The sequence below is a fragment of the Scylla paramamosain genome, chromosome 45 (assembly GCF_035594125.1).
Source record: "Scylla paramamosain isolate STU-SP2022 chromosome 45, ASM3559412v1, whole genome shotgun sequence".
NCBI lineage: Eukaryota > Metazoa > Arthropoda > Malacostraca > Decapoda > Portunidae > Scylla > Scylla paramamosain.
In genome coordinates, this window is record NC_087195.1 from 10780986 (window position 1) to 10793256 (window position 12271).

General features: G+C 39.9%; 1 protein-coding gene across 8 annotated transcripts in view; it reads left to right on the plus strand.

Moving 5' to 3' along the window:
* Positions 1–12271, plus strand: part of LOC135094239 (uncharacterized) — a 124262-nt gene that overhangs the window by 21574 nt on the left and 90417 nt on the right. The window contains exon 3 of one of the 8 annotated variants that reach the window (XR_010263674.1): positions 1–107. This exon is cut by the window's left edge and continues 808 nt beyond it. The exons of the other annotated variants lie outside the window; for them this stretch is intronic. The gene's annotated coding sequence lies outside the window, so the exon portion shown is untranslated. Of the gene's footprint in view, positions 108–12271 lie in introns of those variants that run through there. 8 annotated transcript variants of the gene reach the window in all.

The window sequence follows — 12271 nt, forward strand, 5'->3', positions numbered from 1 at the left end:
TATTTAGACGAACATGTTTTGGTAACTCATATGACTCACCACGTTTTGACTGCAGTTTAATTTTAGAAGGTTGACATTTCCCACCCCCTTTACAAAAAAAAAAAAAAAAAAACACGTCATGAGTTGAATAGATAGTGGGAGGTTGGTTTGAGTAAGGTAATGGCAATTTAGGGATGGTGAAAGAAATTAAAGGATAATAGATAACTAAAGAGAGTTTTTTTTTTGTATTCATTATGATATATTTAGTCTTCGTGCTTTTGTATTCAATAAAGTTTAATCTAGTTTGTGTTAGTGACACTAGCGTAGAGCAAAATAAACGATAAAAGAGCTTTCTCATAATGAAGAAGGACGAGAATAAGAAAATTGATAACAAAACAAAAAAAAAAAAAAAAAAAAACCTGTATTGCTTGAGTACCTTAGAATAACATCAACAATCAATACAGTCTCACTGTCTTAATGAACCCATCCTTCTGCAAAAGATCCATGGAAGTTACTAATGATGACAACAGCTTACCACCATTCAGTCATTGCTACTCTACAACAAACACACACACCTACACCCATCCACCTTTTACACATACGACCTCTTGTATAAACCTGAATTCCACACACACCTGCCACATCACCTCAGTCTCCTACACACCTGGTCTGGAATGCCTCCACTTTGTAATTCAGTAGTCCACGTGTTGTGAGTGGGTCGTCTTACCTGGCTGCCACAATCCACACCTTCATTACTGAGTACTGTACACCTGCCCGACTGATTTTCTTTGTTTTTGCTTGGTACGTATATGTTTGCTGTTCTCTCTCCCCAATTTCTCTCTTTCTCTCTTGTAAGTTATTTATTTGTTTCCATTATTTATTTATTTATTTTTTTCAAGTTAGTGCGAGTACACACAGAAGCAAAAGCACACAAGTATAGTCCTTTTTTTTTTTTTTATGTAGGAAGGATACTGGCCAAGGGCAACAAAAATCTAATAAAAAAAAATGCCCACTGAAATGCCAGTCCCTTAAAAGGGTCAAAGCAGTGGTCAAAAATTGGTGGATAAGTGTCTTGAAATCTCCCTCTTGAAGGAATTCAAGTCATAGGAAGGTGGAAATACAGAAGCAGGCAAGGAGTTCCAGAGTTTACCAGAGAAAGGGATGAATGATTGAGAATACTGGTTAACTCTTGCGTTAGAGAGGTGGACAGAATAGGAGTGAGAGAAAGAAGAAAGTCTTGTGCAGCGAGGCCGCGGGAGGAGGGGAGGCATGCAGTTAGCAAGATCAGAAGAGCAGTTGGCATGAAAATAGCGGTAGAAGACAGCTAGATATGCAACATTGCGGCGGTGAGAGAGGGGCTGAAGACAGTCAGTTAGAGGAGAGGAGTTGATGAGACGAAAAGCTTTTGATTCCACCCTGTCTAGAACAGCAGTATGAGTGGAACCCCCCCAGACATGTGAAGCATACTCCATACATGGACGGATAAGGCCCTTGTACAGAGTTAGCAGCTGGGAGGGTGAGAAAAACTGGCGGAGACGTCTCAGAACACCTAACTTCATAGAAGCTGTTTTAGCTAGAGATGAGATGTGAAGTTTCCAGTTCAGATTATAAGTAAAGGACAGACCGAGGATGTTCAGTGTAGAAGAGGGGGACAGTTGAGTGTCATTGAAGAAGAGGGGATAGTTGTCTGGAAGATTGTGTCGAGTCGATAGATGGAGGAATTGAGTTTTTGAGGCATTGAACAATACCAAGTTTGCTCTGCCCCAATCAGAAATTTTAGAAAGATCAGAAGTCAGGCGTTCTGTGGCTTCCCTGCGTGATATGTTTACCTCCTGAAGGGTTGGACGTCTATGAAAAGACGTGGAAAAGTGCAGGGTGGTATCATCAGCATAGGAGTGGATAGGACAAGAAGTTTGGTTTAGAAGATCATTAATGAATAATAAGAAGAGAGTGGGTGACAGGACAGAACCCTGAGGAACACCACTGTTAATAGATTTAGGAGAAGAACAGTAACCGTCTACCACAGCAGCAATAGAACGGTCAGAAAGGAGACTTGAGATGAAGTTACAGAGAGAAGGATAGAAACCGTAGGAGGGTAGTTTGGAAATCAAAGCTTTGTGCCAGACTCTATCAAAGGCTTTTGATATGTCCAAGGCAACAGCAAAAGTTTCACCAAAGTCTCTAAAAGAGGATGACCAAGACTCAGTAAGGAAAGCCAGAAGATCACCAGTAGAGCGGCCTTGACGGAACCCATACTGGCGATCAGATAGAAGGTTGTGAAGTGATAGATGTTTAAGAATCTTCCTGTTGAGGATAGATTCAAAAACTTTAGATAAGCAGGAAATTAAAGCAATAGGACGGTAGTTTGAGGGATTAGAGCGGTCACCCTTTTTAGGAACAGGTTGAATGTAGGCAAACTTCCAGCAAGAAGGAAAGGTAGATGTTGACAGACAGAGCTGAAAGAGTTTGACTAGGCAAGGTGCAAGCACGGAGGCACAGTTTCGGAGAACAATAGGAGGGACCCCATCAGGTCCATAAGCCTTCCGAGGGTTTAGGCCAGCGAGGGCATGGAAAACATCATTACGAAGAATTTTAATACGTGGCATGAAGTAGTCAGAGGGTGGAGGAGAGGGAGGAACAAGCCCAGAATCGTCCAAGGTAGAGTTTTAAGCAAAGGTTTGAGCAAAGAGTTCAGCTTTAGAAATAGATGTGATAGCAGTGGTGCCATCTGGTTGAAGTAGAGGAGGGAAAGAAGAAGAAGCAAAGTTATTGGAGATATTTTTGGCTAGATGCCAGAAATCACGGGGGGAGTTAGATCTTGAAAGGTTTTGACATTTTCTGTTAATGAAGGAGTTTTTGGCTAGTTGGAGAACAGACTTGGCATGGTTCCGGGCAGAAATATAAAGTGCATGAGATTCTGGTGAAGGAAGGCTTAAGTACCTTTTGTGGGCCACCTCTCTATCATGTATAGCACGAGAACAAGCTGTGTTAAACCAAGGTTTAGAAGGTTTAGGACGAGAAAAAGAGTGAGGAATGTACGCCTCCATGCCAAACACTATCACCTCTGTTATGCGCTCAGCACACAAAGACGGGTCTCTGACACGAAAGCAGTAGTCATTCCAAGGAAAATCAGCAAAATACCTCCTCAGGTCCACCCAACTAGCAGAGGCAAAACGCCAGAGGCACCTTCGCTTAGGGGGATCCTGAGGAGGGATTGGAGTGATAGGACAAGATAAAGATATGAGATTGTGATCGGAGGAGCCCAACGGAGAAGAAAGGGTGACAGCATAAGCAGAAGGATTAGAGGTCAGGAAAAGGTCAAGAATGTTGGGCGTATCTCCAAGACGGTCAGGAATACGAGTAGGGTGTTGCACCAATTGCTCTAGGTCATGGAGGATAGCAAAGTTGTAGGCTAGTTCACCAGGATGGTCAGTGAAGGGAGAGGAAAGCCAAAGCTGGTGGTGAACATTGAAGTCTCCAAGAATGGAGATCTCTGCAAAAGGGAAGAGGGTCAGAATGTGCTCCACTTTGGAAGTTAAGTAGTCAAAGAATTTCTTATAGTCAGAGGAGTTAGGAGAGAGGTATACAGCACAGATAAATTTAGTATGAGAATGACTCTGTAGTCGTAGCCAGATGGTGGAAAACTCGGAAGATTCAAGAGCGTGGGCACGAGAGCAGGTTAAGTCATTGCTCACATAAACGCAGCATCCAGCTTTGGATCGAAAATGAGGATAGAGAAAGTAGGAGGGAACAGAAAAGGGGCTACTGTCAGTTGCCTCAGACACCTGAGTTTCAGTGAGGAAAAGAAGATGAGGTTTAGAAGAGGAGAGGTAGTGTTCTACAGATTGAAAATTAGATCTTAGACCGCGAATGTTGCAGAAGTTAATGAAGAAAAAGTTGAGGGGGGTGTCAAGACACTTAGGGTCGTCGACGGAAAGGCAGTCCGACCTGGGGACATTTATGGTCCCCTCCCCAGATGGGGACTCCGAGGCTGGTGTAGGAGTCGCCTGCTTTCTCTCTCTCTCTCTCTCTCTCTCTCTCTCTCTCTCTCTCTCTCTCTCTCTCTCTCTCTCTCTCTCTCTCTCTCTCTCTCTCTCTCTCTCTCTCTCTCTCTCTCTCTCTCTCTCTCTCTCTCTCTCTCTCTCTCTCTCTCTCTCAGAGCAAGCGTTTAGGCGGCGGAGTGACTTACTGGTCACCTCACAACCACCTCTCTCTCGTGACAGCGTGCCGTTTTGGTGACATCCTGAGGTCATTTATGTGTGAGAGGTACGTGCGAGCGTCACAGTAGAGACGTGTGACGGACATACCAGAGAAATACGTTACAACAATTTAATCTTACCATTGGAAATCATATCGTTTATTCTCATTAATGTTACTGTTCTTGTATTTCTTTGTCCTTCTACTTTAATTATCTCGACAGTGAATGAAGGAAGAAAAATAATGAGAAAGTGTAAAATCGTGTGTGTGTGTGTGTGTGTGTGTGTGTGTGTGTGTGTGTGTGTGTGTGTGTGTGTGTGTGTGTGTGTGTGTGTGTGTGTGTGCGCGCGCGCGCGTGCGCAACATTAAAAGAAACTCCATAAAATGCAGCTAGGACAAAAAAAAAAAAAATCAAAAGAGAAACGGATCTTATGATTACAAAACGTTAACAGGAAAACAAACTTGAATACTTACAAAGCTTGAAGGAAGCACATTGCACAGGACACCATCCACGCCAGACAGTCTCATTAATTCTACACAAGCAACAACCAAAGCACCCCTTCAGTAACCAAAGAGAGACAACACGGAGCGCCAAACACGTGGAGCTCAGGAAGACTTGAGCACTTTTTTTGTCTTCCCGCCGCGACTCCGGAACTGAAGGAACCAACACTCAAGACCTTCCAACTTGAACACCACACACAGAAACCTAACCTAACTTATTCTTAGATGACCCAACCTAAACTTACCTTATGGAAACTAATCTAAACTAACCACACACACAAAATGGAGAAGAAACCATAGCTCATTTTCTACTCATCGCGAAATATATGGAACAAAAAAAAAAAAAAAATACTACTCGTATTCTTTTTATTTGCAGTATCAGAGTTAGCCTTTCACGTTTATTTCTCATCCTCCATTTTCTGCTTTTCTTCTTGTTCTCCTTCCTTTAATTTTGTAGTAAGCAAGGGATGGTGTTACGACACATCTTATAAAACGATTCTTGCTCTCAGTATATTTAACCAAAACGGGATACATTGAGCGGACAACTCACTTCATATATACAAAACAATAAATCGACTATGATCATTGCTGGTGACAATAATGACTTAACATATAAGCATACTTTCTCCTCAGCTGAGAATAATCCACCTCTTGCTCTTCCTGCTTGTCACTGATGCACGAAATAACATCACAGCTCGTATTATTTCCTTGGCTATGTAAGCGCGGGACTAAACTTGACCACCTGCGAACAGTGACAAGACTGTTATTTTACTTGACCCAAAAAATATGCGTCAGTTATGTTGTGTGAATGGGAATTTGTGGTGAGGTTTTCTACGGCTATAAATGACCATCAAACCGTGGTGGCGTGAAGATGTTAGTGGAATATTAGTAGTGCACACGTCATCATGTATAGACAGAGACAGATAATGGAGATAACCGACTGATATAAAGGAATACTTAGAGAAATGAAAATACAAAGGCATATAGATATATTACATCTATGCTTTTGAAGGGAGTGTTCATGATTTCAGTGTTGGTTTGGATACGATTCATTATCATTAATGAAAAAATGCATCTCTGTCTGCAATGAAAAGAATAAACCTTAATTTTGTATCTTGCTTAATTCTTGTATCTGATTGGCTTAAGAGCTTATCACATCTAGAATAGAGGCCTCTGATTGGTGGGCCTGGAGGGTGCTGCAGTGCTTTAGCTCCAAGCTGCTGGGAGCTCCAAGGAGGAGCCACACAAGTATCCTTAATATCACCTAGACGTACCTCAGGACGAACAGTAAGTTCAGGGTAAATTTGTGCCAAGTCTTAGATTGCCTACTGAAGACTTTGGTGCACAGCTGTACACTACGAGACTTAAAAAGAGAAAGAAAACAACAATCAACGGACGCATACGAGACCCTCGCCGAGAAGGAGAACACGAAGAACAAGAGAGACACCAAGGAAAACACAATGAAGAGGAAGTTGAAGAGCTTCGAAGACTGCAGCAACCACAAGAAGAGAAAGGACACTGAAGGCTTTAAAGACAATCATCACGTCAAAAGAATGACAAGAGGAGACAAAAGCCGCGAGAAGAAATCGGATCGTGACCAAGAGATTAAGAAACTCAACACAAAGAGAAAAGAGGAAAGCATGGAAGACAATGAGAACCATAAGAGGAGGAAGGTGGATGGCGTTAAAATGGATACAGAACACAAAAAGCAGAAGAACGGGAATGACAGAGAAGAAAAAAAGAGGATGAGGATGGACTGTTTTAATCCCATTATGGACCGCATCAAGAAGAGGAAGCAAAAGGACACGGAAGAAGACAAGAACCAGAACAAGAAGAGGAAGACGCAGGATACTGAAGAACACAGAAACCAAGACAACAAGAGGAAAACCACAGAAGACCTCGAGAAGCAGGTAAAGAAGAGCAAGAGTGAGAACAGTAAAGAACAAAAGAAGCCAGAGAACATGGAGTGCTGTAAACGCCTTATGAACAGCATCAAGAAATGCAAGAGACAGGTTGCGGAAGGGCACGACAGCCATACCAAAAAGCGGAAGAAGGAAGACACTGAAGACCACGAGAGTCAGGCAAAGAAGCGGAACAGGCAGGACACAGAGAAACAAGATAGCCAGGCCAAGAGGCGGAAGAGGGAGGATGCTGAAGACCACGAGGGCCAGGCAAAGAAGCTTAACAGGCAGGACACGGAGGAACAAGACAGCCAGGCCAAGAAGCGGAAGAGGGAGGATGCTGAAGACCACGAGAGCCAGGCAAAGAAGCGGAACAGGCAGGACACAGACGGGCCGGCCAAGCAGAGAAAAGGGGACAAGAAAGTGCCAAAAAAGAAGAGGCCGCTGGAGTGTTGTCATCGTATCCTTCACTGCCTCAGGAAGAGATGGCGAGACAGCGAGGACGTGCTGAGACTCAAGCTGGAGGCCGAAAGAGTCAAGGAGAAGAGGAGTGTGAGCGGGTACCGCCGTGTTCACATGGAGGAAGGAAACATGGTGGATGCCACCGTGCGCGGCCACCCGTGCCTTGTCTTGTTTGACACCGGCTCCTCAGTCAGCACCTTGGTCTTGTCACTGGGCCAGAGGCTCGGCATCGTCACGGGCCGCGAGGAGACGGTAAAGATACGCATCAATACCTGGACTGGCGTGCTGCAGTTGGACGTGATAAAGCTGGACGAGGTGGTGGTGGTACTGAAGGGCGGCGTGGTGGTCAACACGCCCTTAGTGGTGTTTCCACAGGAGATGGAGATGTGCTACAGCGCCGAACGAATAGTGATGTCTATGAGCCGCCTGCAGGAGGCCGAAATGCGACAGGAGTTCCACCTCAACGGCAGCAGCAGTCTGTTCCTGCGTCACCCTGAACGTTTGTGGCAGAGATACGAGACGCGGCGCAAGGGCAAAGTCTTCACGTTTGCCGCACGAACACCAGGCATCGAAGAGCCGCTGACGGTGCTGGTGGACACAGGCACCGATATACCGTTCTGTATCACCAAGACCGGCCTGGACAAGGTGCGGCGCAGGACAGACAGGTGGACTCTGCCGCCAGGACGAGTGCGGCTGCAGTTTGACAGCGGCACAGACATACTGCGGAATATAAAAAAACACCCAGGCGCGTCCCTTTTTTCACTTCGTGCTTGGACGACCGCTGCTCTATCAATTACACGCAGTCATCGATTACGTTGATTCGTCCATAACTTTGAGTCTCAAAAGAAAGCAATTCCGGCTGAACCTCCTCTCCCGCTGAGCGCGCCGTGTTGCCGCGTCCTCTCAGCACCTGCGCGGATTTTTTTTTTTTTTTTTTTTGTCATGCATCAAGGAGATCAGCAGAGGGAAGATTTGGATTAATAAAAACACCGCTTAAATACACTTCACCACCGAAAAAAAAATAGTTAATTTAGTGAAGAAAATTGTCTGGATTAAGGATACTAGATTAATGAAATTTTTATTAAAGATTGTACATTAAGCAAAGAGTCTCGATTAAGAAAATAATGTGGAATGCGAAATTTAAGATTAAGGACTGTAACTGTCTGGAGTAAGGAAATAGTCTGAATTAAGGAAATTAACATTGAGGATTACATATTAAGGACACAGTCTGGATTAATGATTTTATATTAAGCAAATAGTCTGGATTAAGGATTTTAAATTACGGATATAAGATTAATGAAATAGTCTGGATTAAAGATTTTAGATAAGGGAAATAGTCTGTATTAAGGATTTTAGATTAAGGAAATAGTCTGGATAAAGAATTTTAGATTAAGGATTTAAGATTAAGGAAATAGTCTGAATTAAGGATTTTGAATTAAGGAAATAGTCTGGATTAAGGATTCTAGATTAAGGATTTAAGATTAAGGAATGTAGATTAAGGAAATAGTCTGGATTAAGGATTTTGGATTAAGGAAATAGTCTGGATTAAGGATTCTAAATTAAGGATTTAGGATTAAGGATTGTAGATTAAGAAAATAGTCTGGATTAAGGATTGTAGATTAATGAAATAGTCTGGATTAAGGATTGTAGATTAAGGAAATAGTCTGGATTAAGAATTCTGGATTAAGGAAATAGTCTGGATTAAGGATTTTAGATTAAGGAAATAGTTTGCATTAAGGATAGTAGATTAAGGAAATAGTCTGGATTAAGGATTCTAGATTAAGGATTTAGGATTAAGGATTGTACATTAAGAAAATAGTCTGGATTAAGGATTGTAGATTAATGAAATAGTCTGGATTAAGGATTGTAGATTAAGGAAATAGTCTGGATTAAGGATTTTGGATTAAGGAAATAGTCTGGATTAAGGATTTTAGATTAAGGAAATAGTCTGGACAAAGGATTTTAGATTAAGGAAATAGTTTGGATTAAGGATTGTAGATTAAAGAAATAGTCTGGATTAAGGATTCTAGATTAGGGATTTAGGATTAAGGATTGTAGATTAGGGAAACTGTGTGCATTAAAGATTTTAGATTAAGGATTTAAGATTAAGGAAATAGTCTGGATTAAGGACTTTATATTAAGGAAATAGTCTGGATTAAGGATTCTAGATTAAGGATTGTAGATTAAGGATTGTAGAATAAGGAAATACTCTGGATTAATTATTTTAGATTAATGATTTAGGTTTAAGGAAATAGTCTGGATTAAGGATTTTAGAGTAAGATTTATGATTAAGGAAATACTCTGGATTAAGGTATTAGAATTAAGGAAATAGTCTGGATTAAGGAATTAGAATTAAGGAAATAGTCTGGATTAAGGATTTATAATTAAGGAAATAGTCTGGATTAGGGATCTTAGATTAAGGATTTAGGATTAATGAAATATTCTTGATTAATGTGTTAGGACTAAGGAAATAGTCTGGATTAAGGATTCTAAATTAAGGATTTAGGATTAAGGATTGTAGATTAAGAAAATAGTCTGGATTAAGGATTGTAAATTAAGGAAATAGTCTGGATTAAGAATTCGGGATTAAGTAAATAGTCTGGATTAAGGATTTTAAATTAAAGAAATAGTTTGGATTAAGGATAGTAGATTATGGAAATAGTCTGGATTAAGTATTCTAGATTAAGGATTTAGGATTAAGGACTGTAGATTAAGGAAATAGTCTGGATTAAGGATTATAGACTAAGGAAATAGTCTGGATTAAGGATTTTGGATTCAGGAAATAGTCTTGATTAAGGATTTTAGATTAAGGAAATAGTTTGAATTAAGGATTGTAGATTAAGGAAATAGTCTGGATTAAGGATTCTAGATTAAGGATTTAGGATTAAGGATTGTAGATTAAGGAAACAGTGTGCATTAAAGATTTTAGATTAAGGATTTAAGATTAAGGAAATAGTCTGAATTAAGGACTTTACATTAAGGAAATAGTCTGGATTAAGGATTCTAGATTAAGGATTGTAGATTAAGGAAATAGTCTGGATTAATTATTTTAGATTAATGATTTAGGTTTCAGGAAATAGTCTGGATTAAGGATTTTAGATTAAGATTTAGGATTAAGGAAATGGTCTGGATTAAGGAATTAGAATTAAGGAAATAGTCTGGATTAAGGATTTAGAATTAAGGAAATAGACTGCATTAGGGATCATAGATTAAGGATTTAGGATTAAGGAAATATTCTTGATTAAGGAGTTAGGACTAAGGAAATAGTCTGGATTATGGATTTTAGATTAAGGATTTACGATTAAAGAAATAGTCTTGATTAAGGAGTTAGGACTAAGGAAATAGTCTGGATTAAAGATTTTAGATTAAGGATTTAAGATTAAGGTAATAGTCTAAATTAAGGACTGTACATTAAAAAAAAAAGATTGCATTAAGAAAATTAAAATTAAGGATTGTAGGTTAAGGAAATAGTCTTGATTAAGGATTGTAGATTAAAGAGTACGAATTAAGTAAAATAAAAAAAAAAAAAAAAGTCTACATGAAGGACTGTAAATTAAAGACCTAGCCTGGATTAAGGATTAAAGAACGAATTTGTTTGGATTAAGATTTGTAGATTAAGGAAATAATCTGGATTGTGGATCCATAACAATCCAAAAGGATAGAGGATGGAAAAGAATTTTTAAAAAAATTGAAATTGAGACGTTCATAAAATGAGAGGATATGATTTAGGAAGAAGAAAAACAAGAACAAGAACAATAAAATAGAATAAGAAAGAAATTAAAAGTGAAAAAGGAGGAGGAGGAGAGGGAGGAGGAGGAGGAGGAGAGGCAAGAAGAGAGGGAGGAGGAGGAGGAGGAGTTACATAGCTTTACATAGAAATACAGGCCAAAAAAGATTTTGCGGTCCTCACAAGGTGACCCGTCCTAGTACTACTCACAAGGTGACCCGTCCTAGTACTACTCACAAGGTGACCCGTCCTAGTACTACTAAGATCATAGTATAAAAAAGGACAGCAAAACATAATTGTTCCTCTAATTTTATCTCTTATAATTGTTTCTAACATTTTTGCATACATGTAAAGTTAAGCTAAGTGCTTAGTAACCACACGGTGAGGATTTACAACTTTTTTTTTTTTTTATCGGAGTTGCGTTAGCGAGTTTCCACTCACCAGACTGATGGGATTTATTGGAGGAGGAGGAGGAGGAGGAGGAGGAATATAAATGAATACAAAAGAAAGCCAAATAGCAACAGACCTTTTGGTCCTTGCAAGGCTGTTTGGTAACTACTTCTGACTAGCTACAGGGAAGAGAGACAGGGCAGCGTAGCAGAAGGCTCCTCCCCACCCACCACTACCTCCAGCTTGCGCTGGCCTGGAAACGGCTGGGAAAAGGTACCATGCAGTATGGAAAAACTTACATGGAATTTTCATAGGAAATGATAAAATGAAGTTTTACTATTCACCCTACGGTGAACTCTATACGCCTCTCTGGAAGTTAATATAATCTATAATAAAACTGGTGTCTGCAAAATAAGAATTTATTAGTGAATTTATTAATTATTCGGGCAAGAAGAGAGCTTGTTGGGAATTTCCTTTATAATATTTGTCTATTTTATTTTTGGATGATTCAATAGAATTGCTGTTTATGATTTCTGCAGGAAGTTTATTCCATATATTTACTGTACGATTGAAGAAAAAAATTTTGGCCTCGTGGGATTTAAAACGTTTCGGTATAATCTTGAATCCATTATTTTTTGTTAGGTTAGAATGATCAATAGTAAAATATTTATTTGCATCAATGTTACTATATCCTTTGATAACTCTGAACATTTCAATTAGGTCTCCTCTTATCCTGCGCTTTGTTAAACTAAATAGGTTTAGTTCTTTCAGTCGTTCCTCATAAGGCTTATTACGCAATCTTGGAATCATCTTAGTGACTCTACGCTGTATCTTTTCTAGTTTTCCAATGTCTTTTTTTTTTTTTTGTAATATGGTGACCAGAACTGTACACAGTATTCTAGATGAGGGCGCACCAGTGAGTTATATAAGGCAAGTATAACCTTTTCTGATTTAAATTCAAAGGTTCTTCCAATGAACCCTACTAATTTATTTGCTGTCTTTACTGTTTCTGTGCAGTGTTGACTCGGTTTTAGGTCGTTTGACACAACGACACCAAGATCTTTTTCTTTATCAGCGCTTGACAGTGGCATGTTATTCATTACTTATCTCGCTT